At 43.0% G+C, this 15,802-nt stretch overlaps 1 protein-coding gene across 9 annotated transcripts in view; it reads left to right on the top strand.

The window, feature by feature from the left end:
- The window catches only part of NFIA (nuclear factor I A), a 251,359-nt gene that overhangs the window by 141,199 nt on the left and 94,358 nt on the right, over nucleotides 1-15,802 (top strand). The gene's annotated exons all lie outside the window — the stretch shown is intronic.

Genomic DNA, 15,802 nt, shown 5'->3' with positions numbered 1-15,802 from the left:
GCAACTTCGTGAGCGTGGCAAAAGGGGGCAGGAGGAAGGTGAGGCAAGCAAGCCACACTTATAAACATACTCCTTTAACTCTGCTATTGTTATTTTGCACACAAAAGGAGCCACAAGTTGTTTACAGGAGTTCATGCTATTCGTTTCTGCTCCTTTTTCTCCCATCAGTGCCGTATCTTCAGCTATACAACTTTTTTTCTGGGTTATGATAGTGTCCAGATAGATTTTGGTGGTGGTGTGGTAGAAAGGTGCCAGTTGATTAAATGTGCTGCTTACTATGTGCATTTCATGTCTGCTGTCTTAACATTTTTTTGTTAACCACTGTTGCAACTGAAGAAAATGCTGAAGTTTGACAGTTGGGAGTTACTGCCGAGTTATGTGCTGTAAACTATATCATCCCTCTGCCTTCTCCCTTTCTCCCCCTCCTGCTGAAACCAAATGATTTATAAAATGCCTTCACATTCTTGAGTGAGTTCACACTATCACCTCCAGGCACTGCACTGAGGAGTCTTAGGAGTGGATGGGAAACACTGATCTGATAGCTGGTATTTTTCTCTGAAAGGTGGGGGGGGGGGGGGGGCGGTGAGGGCAAAAAAGAGCTGATTAAATTTAAAGGAGAAAAGTTTCCTGCTGTGCCCCAGAGTAAATCTGTAGTCAGTGAAGCACTTACTAGTAAACAAGAGATGTATGTGGTTATAGTGGGTTTTTATTATTACATGCTGCCATTGTTTTCCATTTTCATAAGATTCAATTAATGTAATCATTTTAGAGTGTCTCTAATCATTACCTCCCACCCTCCCTCACTCGTACTTGAAGCAAGGGGATCCGCTGCAAGCCACACTCTCGGATGAGGAGCCGGCACCTCGCTCCTGTCCCTGGCAAAAGGAGGCACAAGAAAATGATGGGGCTGCTACTGGGGATTTGGATAGGTTTCGTCTCTCTCTCTGGCCTTTGCAGAACGCATGGCCGGCACACCAACCCCTGGCTGCGGTGTGCCCTCCCGTGGGCTCACTGCCACGTCACCCCCCAGCAGTCCTCCCCTGCCCCAGTCCACTGGAGCACTGGGTGGCAGAGGGAGAAGCGGTGCTCTGGCGGTGCAGTGAGCCAGGGTACAGGCCAGCAGTTTCCTACTAGTCAGGCACAGGGATGTCAAGACCATCTTTCAGACCGCAGTGGGCTAAACCCTTTGCTGGCATTTCTTCTACTACGATCATAAAGGAGGAATACTTATGTGGCTTGTAACACTGACTCGCAGAGAATCTAGACCTCTGTCCCTGTTATTTTTCTACTTCAGTTCCTTACTCTTAAAATCTTATCTGTAACAGAAGGCTCTTTGACAGCTGCATCCCCATCTGAAAACCTGCTGGTGTTTGGGAGGGTGTCCCCACCTGACCAGCTTTGCAGTGCAGACCACCTGCAATTTTCCCACATGTTATATCTCAAAGTCCTTAAAAATCAGGGAATTCGCTTTCAGGAAGTTTCCAATAGCAGAATGCAGCGAGCTAGCCGTGTCCCCCATGCCATACAGAGGGGAGCCAATTTTATCGTACAGCAGAGCATGCCATAGCTTGAGCTGCAGGAGGAAGGGAAGAGGTGGGAAGCAGGAGAGGATGGACAGCAGCTTGATGGACTGAGGTGGCTGTGGTTTTGAGACAGGAGGGGAACCCCACAGAGTTTTGTGAGGGAAGGCTCAGAGCAGTGGTATGGTAGTGGCCCACAGCTCAATTTAAAGCAATAATAAAAGGGGCTGGAAAGGATATGACGACCTGAGCAAACAGCTGAGGAATGAGGCAGCCAGATTAGTGAATCCAGATTTCTGTCTGTCATGGCCATGAAGGATGCATTTGCAGTAGTACTGGGAGCCGTCCACTGTTAGAAGGAGAAAGAAGTAAAGATCATCCCGTGTACAATATAAATGTAAGTTGTTATTACTACTATTGCTATGTCAGCCGTAAACTGTTCCCACGAGAACAGAGATGCAACATCATTGAAAAAGAATGTCTTACTGTGAAATGGGCAGCAGAAACACTGTGGCATTATCTGCCGGGTAATGAATTTACCTTGGAGACAGATCATTATTCCCTCCTGCAAATGAACCAGATGAAGGACAGGAACACAAGGATAACTCAGCAATACTTGTATTTTACAGTCTTCTGAATTTAAAAAACAAACAAACAAGCAAAAAAAGTAGCTGGATATAAATGTAAGGATAGAGAAGCATGGCATGTCAAGAGAGATTGCCTGTGGCAAGATACGGAGAGGAAAGCAAATTTTCTTTCAGCTCTATGCTAACATGGTAAATGGACTAAGGCTTGGATTTCATCCCACCTAACACTAGGCATTAAAATGAGGCACCAGCTATGAACCTAAAATCCTCACTCTCCCTCTGTAATCAGTGGAGATACTGGGTCTTCTGGGAATTCATCTCTCTCTGTTGAACCTCAAGGAGGTTTAAAACCAGTATGTTTCAGGTTAATGCTGCAGTTGGTCTGGACCTGAGATTCTGCTGCTAGAGGAAGTCACCCACCCTTCTCCTGCTCATCCTGAAAAACCAGAGTAGGCAAAGAAAGAGTTTGCTGCAAGAGCAAAGGTGGATCTAGCAGGACATGTTGACTTGGTTGAATGATTTCTTCAGGGTAGAAGAGTGGACAGTGTATCTACTGCCCACGTGTACTTTGTTCCCTTTCTATTTTTCTCCCGACTCCTACAAAATGGGAGTTTCTTAGATAAATTATCATTTTACAGAAGTGTTTATGTTCTCTGTGGAAGAATGTGTCTAGGGATGGGCATACTGGCAACAAGAACTTCCTCCTCAACTCTTCCAGTGAAGTTTTGTTCTAAACTGCCCAAATGAAGCCGTTATTCAAAAGTAAAAATGTTCTGTTCCATTTCTTGTTTTCATTCTTTTATGCGTCTGGGGACTAAACTGCTGTGAAAAGAACCCATTCTCACAGGATGTCTTGCCTAATTTTGCAGACAAGAGAGGTTCAGCTATTCCTATGACGATGAGATAAGAATCTGAAATGTTGGGATCACATCCATCCTGAGTTGAACTCTGAGTCTTCCAAAATCCATCCATCATTATTTTCTCCTTTCTTTCTGTATTTCAGTAATGCAAGCAAAGAAGGAACAGAGAAGAAATGGATGTTTATGCATTATAAACCATAATGGATAGGTTTCCTTTTTACCTGAGTTGCTTTAGCTTAATGTAAAGGGCCCTGTGAGTGGAATTCCTTTTCCATTTTCATTCTTTCTGCCTGCTTGACTGCTACTCATCAGCAAAAGATCTGCCTTTCATGTAAAGTCAGTTTACATGCAGTGTACTGTTAGAACAAGCCTGATGGCTGTCACGGGTTAGGTGAGCCAGCCTGCTAAGCATGGTCCACATTTGAAGTTCTAGCCCCTGTGGTATCTTCAGATTGTCCCTAATATATGCAGATAGGGCATTTGACATAGGGACTCTACCCCACGGCCACATTTCTGCGTCTCTGTGTATCGCACTGTGCCACACAAGAGTGACTGCTGGGGAGGAGTAAGAGGGTCTAGAGAGGCAAGCTTTCTACCATGGGAAGAGGACTGCACAGGCTCAGCTGACCAACCCAACCTTTAGCAACAGATTCATCTCAGGTCCTCACCACTATACCAGGACTATGTTCAAGTTGCTGGAGGCAGCCTCCTGGGGTGAGACATCCCACCGTTGTCATCTCAATTCCTTGAGGCACATCCCCTGGAACCACCATATCTGCCAGGCATGGGATAAGCACATGAAATTAGAGAAGGACTAAGAAGGTCCCTGTCTGGCCCTTCTGTTTACTTTGTTAATCTTGAATCCCTCACAATACACTCACAATTAGTGAATTCGGAGGCCCTCTTTGGGCTACAGTCTGAGCAGATTACACAGAGAAAATAAATTCGGTCCATGCTCTGGCCTGACCTTGGCCTGAACCTGAGAAAGTGAATGCCCCTATCACACCAACATGTGTCTGTAGAAGTACAGTAAACACAAATAGGGGTCACTGGCCCTCTCTGTCGTACAGTCCCAGGCCAGGAGTCTAGAGTTTTGGGCTGTCCGCCCAAGTACTTGTTAATAAATGTCCATTCTTAGTCTGTAAAGGAATGTAGACAGGGCATCCTGCCCTACAAAACACAAACTTAGAATAAAACAGAAAGAGAGTCTCAGTCATCATGCAGAGGTCTGCTGCTGGTCTCCACATCCAGCAGTCTCTACCCACTGGACTTACATTGCTAGTTTGGGACTTGGGTGGGGGAATTATCCACTAATACACTGTGGGTTCTCCACCGCTGCCTGTAAGCGTAGTTGCCTGCCTAACCCCAAGTGCATCAGTCCTTGGGAAGTCAGCCGATAAGACTGCGGGGCTTCCTCCTCAATACCTGGAGGAGGCAGAGACCTGGCAGAGCCTGGGCTATGAGACAGGAGAGACTGGATCACCCAGTGGGAGGGTTGTGTTTCTTATAGGGGTGTGCAGGACTTTGCCCGTGCGTCTTCACACTCCCAGTGGAGTCAGTCAGAGGCAGATGAGGGGGTGAGATGTTCCTTGTGGAGACTCAGCAGTGCCTTTGCTAGTCACTCCACCCTTTTGTTCTTCTCCGGACATGTCCTACATAACTCAGGGGAAGTTGGTGCAGACCTTGGTGGCCACCCAGAGATTCTGTGCTCAGTGGAGGCACTTTGTTCACTGCTAGCAGGCAATGAGGACAATCCCTTCAGTTCCCAGCCCTCAGTATGCAGTGCCTCTATGGAGAGGGTGATGCTGCACTGGGTGTCACTTTGCCATCTGGACAGGAGTTGCAAGTTGTACACGTGGTGTTTGCCTACAGTGGCCTAACCTGCATCCGTAAGCATCAAGTTTTGTGCTCTAGGCCTTGTGTAAGCTTGACATGTCCCTGGAAAAGCAATACCGTCCTTCCAGACCTGTCCCTTTCTGTCTTCTCTGCAACCAGTATATCAAAGCTTTATTCCAGAAACTTGCCTTGGTACCCTGCTGCCCAAGGTGAGACAGCCCAGGCACTGCAGGAGAAAAGCTCATGAGGTACTCCCCCATCTTCAATGCAGGGATCACCAAGGGTGGTCCCGACTGAACTTCATGAGCCTGGTAATGTGGACAGTTAAGGACAGACTGTACGTGTGGTGTTGTGCCGTGACTAGTGGGAAGTCTCTTCCCTCCCCAGCCACAAGGATAACTAACATGTAAACCTAGTGGAAATCAGCCTACTTGGGACTAAAATTTGTCAATGTTAGGAGATTATTGTTCTGTACAAAGAATAGAGGAGTAACAGTCTTCTGGAGAGAAAACTCCAAGCAATACAATGGAAAGGACAATAGGTAAATAGAATAACATGATTTGCATGGGGTTTATTGTGAATTAAAGTTTGCCCACCAGTGGTGTCAGCAGAGGAGGTGTAAGAAGCAGCTCTGAAGGGAGAGGAAAACCCGTGGGGAAAGGTGGAGCTGGCTGATCCTTGTGACTTAGCTTCCATGCCCAGCATCCTTATTTTCGCATCACATTTATGCTCTCTAATCTTCAGCAGATATTTCTACAGCTTCCATTATTGTGGTGTCCAGCCACAGATTTTTAAAAATGTCTCAGTGTGAAAAGAGAGCACCGCTAGGAAGGGAGGATGAGAGAAAATCACTGATGAAGTCACCAGAGTTTGTGTCCGTATCGCCCAGCAAAGCGGAGCGGGAGAGCTGCCCACCCTCACCTGACCCTGGCCCCTCTGGCTTCTCCTGGATGCTGGGCTTTTCTAGAGAATCCTGCCACGTGCTCTGAATACGTGGATTATTAACTATAAACTAATGTGCAAATAAAATAAAAAAAACAACACCTCTTTTTATAGCCCTCTAACTCTGTGTCCACAGGGCTGCAGACTCCCTTGGTTCAGCTCCGAGCATGTCTGCAGAGTAACCTTGGAGGGTACACTTAGCTACGACCAGCTGAGGGAGGGTTTTATTGATCCTAAAATAATTACAGCATTGCTGAGTCTAGTTGTATAATTTCTTGGCAATATACTAATTAAAACTAGATATTTACACACAACGCTTATTTAAACTTAAGACTTATTTAAAAGAACCTGCGTACTTATAATAACTATATATCATGGCTTTATTGAGGACTGTGTTTTTCATGCAGATTGAATTCTCAAGCGCTGTTATTAACATAAATGAGCCCACGGCTTTATGTTCAGGACTGAATACTTCCAGGGCATCTGAATCATCCTGGTGTTTCATTTCACCGTCTAAAATTATTTTTAAAATACTACATTTTTTTAACTTGCTGTATTATGGCAATTAGAAATCTCTCTGTGTTTACTAGGAACAGAGAGTCCAGCAGAGCTGAGTGTTTAACGTGATGAATAGTGTTAGGAGCTCAAAGAAAAGTCAGATGCGTGTCGACACTTATCAAAGCTGTTCTGCTGCTCAGAATGACTGTTCATGATACTTGTTTCATGATAAACTTCCTCAGAACATGATGTTACTGGAAAAAAAATGATCCACTCTGAGAAATACGCAGGTGACACAGTTGAGTCAGCAGCTTGCAACAGTGACACAGGCTTACGTTTATAAAAATCCCCAGTGAACTTTTGTCTTCTGCGTGCGTATATCATAGCCTTAAAATCTGTCGCCACAAAAGTGTCCCGTTTCTTGTGTTCACTTGGTAGCTGTTTAAACTAACAAAAATCTTCCCACCACCCTGATGAAGAGGTAGATTCCTGGGCTTAGAAGTCTTAATAGTCACAAAACTTTCCTCTTTCATAAGTAATTTACCGTATAAATATTAGTATCTCCAGTGACCACTGATACTTCTGGGGAAATGATAAACATGGAAAAATAACAGACCACTGTGGAAACCAAAAAATCCTACCTCCCGTATGAGAGGGTTTAATTATTGAAGTTGCAAGCATTTCCCCATGCACAAGCATCTCGGCATTCATAGGTGGAAAGTACCTCATGCTGTGTTTGAAATATCAACTGGATTTAAAAGAAGGCTTTGTGCTTCACCATGGACCTTTCTTAGCCTCCTGCAGATGGTTCCTTTTGCTGAAAAGAGACATGACTTGTGAGACGGGGAGACCTCCGTGCCGTTTTTTCGTGCTGCTCTAATCCTGCTTTACACCCATAAAGGACTTCAGTCCTTAAGCCCTTACCCTCTTTCTCCTAAATATTAAAATTATTTTCCTGAGTGTCATACCGTATTAAAGCAGAATGAAAATGGGTTTAACAATTGCTGGCATGGGGCTTCTGTACAGCATGTGTGTCACAAATCATGTCACTTTTCAGCAATAGGGCTGCTGCCAGCGGGAGGCTCAGAAATGCTCATGTTAATCAAAAATTTTAATTTCAAATCAAATTGACAGTTTACACATGGTGAGAAATGCTTCTCACCATGTGATATTTCAGTATGCTACACTGGGCAAAATGGGTGCACTTTCCTGTTAAGAATTTTGACTGCAGTATCTGCAAATTTATGGGTTTCAGTGTATTGGGTATGGTGAGTAGTTGATCTAAGGGAGCCCCTTGGAGAATAGGAGACAGAAGGGTTTTCATGCAGCCTGGCACTGGTGAGCCGCTGTTGGCACATGCTGCTGGAGAAATGACAGGTATTCAATAAACATCACTATGGTTAAGAGGAAGATTTAAAGGAGGGAGGGGCTGCAGTGCTATAAACAGGATTTGAAACAAATGTGCTTATTTCAGTCCATGATTAGTCTGAATACCTAAGTATTCCACACCAGTTTTTAAATATCCTTACATTTATTTTCACACTGATGTTCTTCACACAGTATCAACAATAATATTTACGGCATTAATACTGTAGCTAAATTCTAAATTGAAGTAGTGTAAACCCAAGTAAACTCCGTGTGTACTGAGGCATGCTCCACTGGTGTGAAGACCAGAACGTGGCTACACGTCACGCTTAGGGCATGCATCCCCGGCATCGGCTCCTACAAGCCCTTACATCTGCCAGCAGCTTCCTAGAAGTCAGTGGACAAAATTCAGGAGGCAAAATTTCAGTTGATACTTGAGGAGGAGGAGTAAGAGGAGCGAGGACAGTTGACGGAGCGTGTGCGATCTGCTCCAGACAAACGAGCTGTAGACAGCGATGTTTTCAGGCTGTACCAGAAATACGATGCTGGCATCAAAAAATGACCAGCTAAAAAGAAATTATCCTTACGTTGTTCTCTCTAGGAGGTTTTTCAGCTCTCTTGGGGGGTCCTGAGGTTAATGCGATGCCTAGCTCGCGACATTGGGGCTTTCATTTTAAAAAGCCCTTGCAGGGGGAAAGGAGCAGGGACGGCAGTACCCACCTTCTCGTATCTCCCCCTCCAGTGCCTGTATTTATCATTCGCCTGCAAGCGTGAGAGGGTGGGTGGGTGCCCGTGGCTGGCAGCCCGGGGAGCGCCCTGCAGCAGCACATGCCACCAGCATCCCTGGGAGGCTGAGGGAAACGGGGTGGTTTCTTTGGGCTTATTTGGACACTGAGTCATGCTTTGAACTGTGAAGCCGGACTGGCAGTATCACCGCAGACCTTGGAGATCACAGCTGTCATTGCTCTTGTAACCAGGGTTGATATGAAAATATGAAGATAAATAACTCCTTCATATTATTATTTTCAGGGAGGCAGGCTTTTCTTTTTATTACTCTTTTTATTGTTGGATGCCATAAATATTCCAGAATTATTATCGCAAGGTAGATTTCATCTCATTTACTTCGAAAGGCTTTTGAGGAGGCACATTATTTTATAAGCTGCCAAATGAGTATGACCATTTATAATGATTTTTCTTCTTTTCTTTAATATTTGCTTTTTGGATTGAGGACCTGAAACAGAAATATGCTAATTTAAGACATCTGTTGTTTTTCAAGCTATAGGCCCCTGTCGGTATTAATGTAATTTATTTATCAAATTGGGTATATGGTAGAAAGGGAGATTCTGAATTTTTATCATTATATCAAAAAACTGTATTTAACTGATTTCTCACGCACGTGAGTACCAAAAAGTACCCTAAAATATTAGGAGTCATCAGAAATGAAAAACCACACCACACATCTTAGATCTTGGAATGGTTTCCATTGCACAAGGTCCTTAACATGAACTTGAAGGGCTTTCAGTGTTTCACGAAGACCTTTGTCTTCCAGAGAAAGGAACTATCCTTGTGCCCTCCACTTGGACAAAACCTGACGTGATTGATTCCAATCTATGATCGGTTCATTAGCGGTAATAAGTTGCCATTAATTCCACTATCTCTGCACTTAAATACAAAATGAGCTGAATCTCCTAAGAGCTGAAGCTGCTGTGGATCCATGCAGGATCAGACTGTTGGTGACACAGCCAGCCTGATACCACCTTTGCTCTTCTCCACGTTTGTTAATTTACAACCCAGACTCTGGAGCTCAATATGATACATATTGAAATAATAATTAGGCATTGTTATTATTAGATTCTAAAATGCCGTGAGCATGAAAGGCAATGTGCGGTGAGACATTACATGTGTATTTCTGTTCTGATTCACCTCTGGAGAAAGCCCATCGTGGCGGGTCGGGTGGATTCCCTAGTGACGGCGTGAGAGTCCTTTCTCCCAGCCACCTCCCAGCACCTTCAGATGTTGATTCCCAATGGCCACCGAGACTATACAAACTGTATGGAAACGGAGCTGAACTTGAGCACTGCTATCAGAAGCGCACCCATGAAAACTAGCAGCGCTTCACAATTTTACCGTCTGCTAGATACAGGCTTTTTAGCTAAAAACCAAAATGGCAAATCATTTACCAATGGTTTTGCATATTGTGAAGGGTTAACAAAACTTTCATTATCACACTCTATTAAGCCAGGACCAGGAAACAATTTCTAATCAACACTCAGATCTGGGCAGGGATTGTGCAGTCTTTTGTAGGAGGCCTCAGATCTGTGTTCTCTATTCTCACATGCTCACTTCCAGCTGTTGTCATTGAAATCCCACATAATCTCCCCGGGTCAAAGGGCAGTCATCCATGACTGCCGCTGTTAGGAGGTTATGCTGATTTCTGTTGTCAAATATTGGCCCTTTTCTCTTTCAATCACTCCCATTCTACTTTTTTTAACAAGAAAGATCCAGCCTAGAATTGTATTACATGACTTTAAAGTCTTAAAAGTGTTTCTCTATTGTACTAACACGACATGCCCTGGACGGTCTAATCCATCCTGCTATGGGCCACAAAGAAAGTTCTGGTGCTTCTTAAAACCTCAGCCAAAGGCAGGTAGGCGAGCCGGAGAGAATAACGGCGTATGTGACGTGCGGCACAGCAGTTATTTCATAAGAAAATGTGTAATTTGTCCAAGGTGAGCTATTGCTGTGGCATTAAAATTAAATTGGAAATAACAAGCCGAAATAGAAGTGGGAGTATTTGTCAGGGAACAAGAGAGGTTTCTGTATCACCTTTAACGTATAATATCTTCCTTAACTTTTCCATAAGAAGTCCGTGAATTAAAAATGCGGTCTAATTTACCACTGAAGGTTTATCATTTACAAATTTGAGGAACGCATTTTGTACAAAGCAATTAAAATGAGGCCATTATGCCAGCTCTGGAGATCGGTATTTGGGGTCTGTTGGTAAATGCAGATTTCGTTACAGCTACGTGCAATATTCAGGCCTGTGTACGGCTCCCTTGTGCCGTCTTCCATCGGAATAGGAGAGACATTCACTTGGACAGAGTATTGTGGCTGGGATAGATGGTCTCTTCAATCTCCACATTTGTTTTTAGACACAAAGTTAGCATGTGCGGTTTGGCCCCACGGATCTAGCTTTCCATTTCCAGCATGGGATAGTGACCAAGCATCTCTGGGCAGGAGAGAGCTACTGCTGTTGCCCCGGGCAGGGTGAGCAGGTACAAGCGCTTGGGCAGTGGCTGGTCTCAGCTCGAGGAGCTCCCCCGGTCACCCACACTTGCCCTGGAGGTGGACGCTTCCCAGAAGTGAGGTGTGCACCTTCCTCCCCGTGCGTGCACGTGGCACACGGCCGCTGTGCCAGGCTTGCCTGCAGGACCCCCTGTCTCTGCAGGGGGATGTGCTTCTGGAAGGGAATGCAGTCGTGGGCTGCCTCAGCTGGGTCAGCCCAGGCTTAATAAACTCACCTTCCAATTAAGCAGAGTGTAAGTGTTACGAAGGTCTTGACCGAAGCGTGCATATTCTGTCCTTTCCGTTTTGCTGGATAACGCAGATTAGGACCCAACTCTGTCACTCCCATCCTCCTCAGCCAGTGCAGACGTGGAATAGCTAATCTTTTGGGAGTCCTCGGGGTGATCCGGGTTCCCTCTGATAGCATCCCCTCTCTCAAGGCCTCCATGTGCTGTGTGATATAGACATTAATTTTCTAATCAATATTATTGCTCCACATTGTTTGTGAAACATGGGATTATCTAGATAGAGGATAAAACCAGAAGGAATCAAGTTGCACTTTGAGCAGAGAGGGCTTTTCTTTTAATCGGGCATTTGGTTAAGATAATAGGCTTGAGACCCTAATTGATTATTACTATTTTAAGGTTTTAAGATGACTATGTATAGTGAGATGCTGAACATGAAAAAGGCTTTAGAAATGGCTTCAGTGCCAGCTTCGGGGGACTTGTGTAATTTCAAAACACTGAAAAGGAATCAGTGTCTCCCAAAAAGCTGTTTTCCAAAGCTTAATACGTTGTCGCTCAGACTGCAGTGGAAGAGAAATAACTGGGTTTGGAACTTTTCATCTTCAAAGGAGTAACTCTCTCCCGGTTTTATTTAAGCTTGGATTTCAGGAAACCAGCTGTATCTCTGTTTAGAAAATACCTTGTATATTTATGATGCAATCTAACTATTTTATAATAAAAATAATACTGTTGGATTACACAAGGAAGCCTGCTAATTAAATAACAATAATACCTTGAGCACCTTGAAAACATCTTCTGATATTCAATTAAGGAACAACAACCCGATGAACTTTAACCTATAGACCATATTCAGACTTTCTACATAAAAGTAATTGCATCAGTCATGATTTTCTCAAGCTACAACACAAGCTCTTGATTGGTAGCTCAACGTCTGAGACTCCTTTTTACAGCATTAATTGGGAAAGCAGACAATACTCTCCCTGTAAACTAGATTTTAGGACGAAGGTTAGTTGCCTTTGTACACGTTTACTCATTGAAATAGGAATGTTTGCTTAATAATTCAAAACAAATAGCATTAGACAACAAGTCCTAATCCTGATTTCTCCTCTGCCAGTGTAAATTAGGAGAAAATTAGGTGAAACTCTGTTTGATCAGTGTAGAAAGACTTGTTTAAAACTTCTTTGAGATCAGAATTAGGCTCCAGCATTCAAGCCTTTTCTTCTGGCTTCTTTACTGGGATCTAAAAGAAGAATATGTAAATGGCATTATGAATTTTCTCCCCAATTAAAGCAGTCATCAAGTTATGGAAAGATGTTTTTCATGTGGTACTTGGTTACAATAGTGTTGCATCGCATTTGTATGCTATACCAAATGTGTGATTGGGTAACGGCATATTATTTATTAGTTAGTATCCTGATCTGCTTTATTCAATTTGGTCTGATTAGCCTGGGTTTTTTTCCCCCTTGGGGGAAAAACCATCATCCTCATGAGCCAAAGTGAGGTCTTGTGTAATGAGCTAACTCCTAGCTGAACCTAGACTTGGGTTGAAGAAATGATTCAACAATATATTTAAATGCCTGCTTAACTTTGTCAGCCCATCTTTATTTGGCAGGGCAAATAAGCATGTGTTTTAGTCAAGCATGTGATTAAAATTAAGCACGTGCTCCAACTGCTTTGCTGAGTCAGGACCTGCCTTGGCTAGCCAGGTGTCTCAATTTATACCCAGAATTTCAGTGAATGAGCTCTGTTAGTTTTTTATAAAGTGAGTAAAAATTCTCTCATCCTCATTTTGAACACCTGCTTTACTACCAGAATGTGACTGTCGCACAAAGCTGTGGAGATAACCCAATCATATACAGCAATTTTAGTGTCCTATCTTTGGGATATTTAGCACAAGGATCACAGTGCACGTATTTCAGTAAAGTGCCATATGAAAAGTAAATCTTGCAAGCTTTCAAGATGTTTAATCATCTTTTCAGTAAAGGAGCTCGTTAATGCTAACATCTGCATATGTAATTGCTTGACTTTACCTATTTTTTTCTCATTCAGAATTAAGTGGAACAGCCGCATTGATATATTTTTGCATTTGACCCCTGTTAATAGGCACAAAATGTTTACTTCACATATTTTGTCAATCCTGGTATTTCCCAGTCACTCTTCTTCTACATGTCCTATTTTTATTTGTCCTATTTCTCTCATTTTCTTGTTGCACGGTTATCACAGCTCAGCAAAAGCTACAGTCTTAGGCCTGGATTTTACAATCTGAACCATCCAGGCAAACCTTTAAACTTTCACAGAGTTCTACTGAACTGCAAATTCACAGACCAACCATGCATCGAAATGAGTTCAAGATACAACTCTAAGCCAAGGGCATTGCTTTTATGGGTATCAAGATATTATTAATGATTGGCGAGACGAGCCCCTGATTTCCTAATGTTTATAAGTAAATAACAAATTGGAGAATTGTGAAATTCACCTTTCATTTGTGAAATGTTTATTTTCAGTCTTGAAGGATGAAAATCTAATCACTCTCATTGACGTGCTGTTGTTTAATGATTACTATTACATTACACGCATAAGAAATGTTCCTACAGAAGTGGACATTTCAAGTACACCCAGCAAAATAAGAATAAAGAAATTAGCACTTATTAGCACTCAACTTATTCAACTATTCTCATGCCCTGCGGGACCCTGAAAGCTAGAATGTATTGAAAACCATTCTACGGCATTTTCTTTTCTGGTTTTATCTGTGTTAGCTAGGCTAAGGTAACATGGTTAGTCGTGCGACAATCATGTTTTTATTGGATGATTACAAAGGCCTGTAGACTTTCCCTTAAAAAAATCAACCTGATATCCTACCATAGCTGTGATTTGTTTTTTACTTCAATATTTAAATTTCACCTTCACTCTTAGGGCGATAGGAACCTGCCTGAGAAATGCAGGTGGAAGTGGACACCAGAGCAGAGCCAGTATGGTGCACTGTGAAAAAACAGCACGTGACAGATGTTCGTAGCATTGCTGAATGCACTTCTGGAAGTTGCTCAGATACTGCCATGATGAGCACAGTATGAGAAGTTATATAGCATAGACTGGCTTCCCTACGAAGGGCTCTGCGGAGTAGTAAGCGTCCTGGCCCTGATCCAGCAAGGCACTTAAGCATATGCTTAATTTTAGGCACATGAGTGGTTTCACTGAAGACCTAAGAGAATTATTTTTAATTCACAGATCATTTAATTCAATAGGCAGGTCTGCTGCAGCATATGAAAAGTAGATCTTCGTATTAAAAATACTTGGGAAATTGTCAATGAACAAACGTTGTGTATGGCCAGCAACCATTTCTAAAAAGCAGAATGATGTAGTCATCACCTTTATTATGGTAAAATACAAAGCAGATCAGGCAAAAGCGTTTACAATCATCTGAGAGCTATTTCTAAGTTGAAAATAAGGAAAAATAAAAGCTTGTAAGAACATTTTTTCATTTGAAGTAGAGAAAAATTTATTCTCTTGATGTAAATAAAAACCTTGTTTGCAGATTGAGGAATTTGTTTGTGTTGAATTTCAGCATCAATTTCAATATTTTATAGTACATTTATCTACAGCTGGAGTATGACAGATTTGTGTATATTTATATGTTTGTGTACATAATACATATGTATACACACATACACAAGGATGCCCAAAGATATACATATACACAGTTTGAAAACTCATCATTATTGCCGAAGTATAAAAACATGCCTGATGTAGAAACTTGTCTCGAGTCTGTTAGCTTAGCGACTGCGTTCATCTGGCATTGTAGGAGCCTCACAGAAACAGGGAAGTTCTTCTGTGCAGGGGCAGAATTCGCTGAGATCTTGGCTGGAGATGAATGGCTGACCTCCCTCCAGATCTCTCCCAAACCTTTCCCTGACACCTTCCCTGACATGTCACCCTCTGTAGTCCTGCACACAAGATGTATTTCTTTTACTTCCCATTCTGCAGGTAGAAATGGCCATGGGATTTGTTGGGTTTTTTATAACAACCCCAAAAGAAAGCCAGGAGAACAGATATGCAGCCTGCATTAGTCCTGTTGCTCTGGTCATTAGAGGAAGGTGCACAGGTACTGCCGGGATGAGTATGGGGTACAGTGCCATATACCAAACGTAGGGAAATTGTACTGAATCTGACAAACAATTAACAACGGAGCAGATGGTGCCCCTGCAAAACATTCAATAATATACGTGTGCGTGCGTTGGAATCAGTGACTCTAAGTAGGACAACCTAAAAAGGTATGCCACTTATCCTGTGGACAAGTAGGACTTTACAGTTCTTTTAATAATCTCTTTATCCTGAGATTTCTCCTTTGACCCTGATTTCAAAAGCAGGATGTCAGTCTGGCCGACTAACTGCAGACCTCTAATTGAAGTCCAGCTATGTCCCGCATGAACTGCTGTATCCCACTCCACACACTTACACTGGGTTGCAGCCCGAAAGCTGCTCCTTTTGTAATTGATCATACCCGTGAAAATTAAATGAACATTTGGTGGTAGGCATGTTTTCAGAGAAGAAGGAAAATACTGTTATGTAAAGTGTAATAACATTTTGATACCAAGTGTAGAGGCATTCCTTGCACAAGGGAGGCCAGCATGGAAGCGTATGCCTTGGTTCCTAAAGACAGTCCAAAG

The sequence above is a fragment of the Accipiter gentilis genome, chromosome 8 (genome assembly GCF_929443795.1).
Source record: "Accipiter gentilis chromosome 8, bAccGen1.1, whole genome shotgun sequence".
NCBI lineage: Eukaryota > Metazoa > Chordata > Aves > Accipitriformes > Accipitridae > Astur > Astur gentilis.
This window is presented reverse-complemented; position numbering and strand designations above follow the sequence as displayed.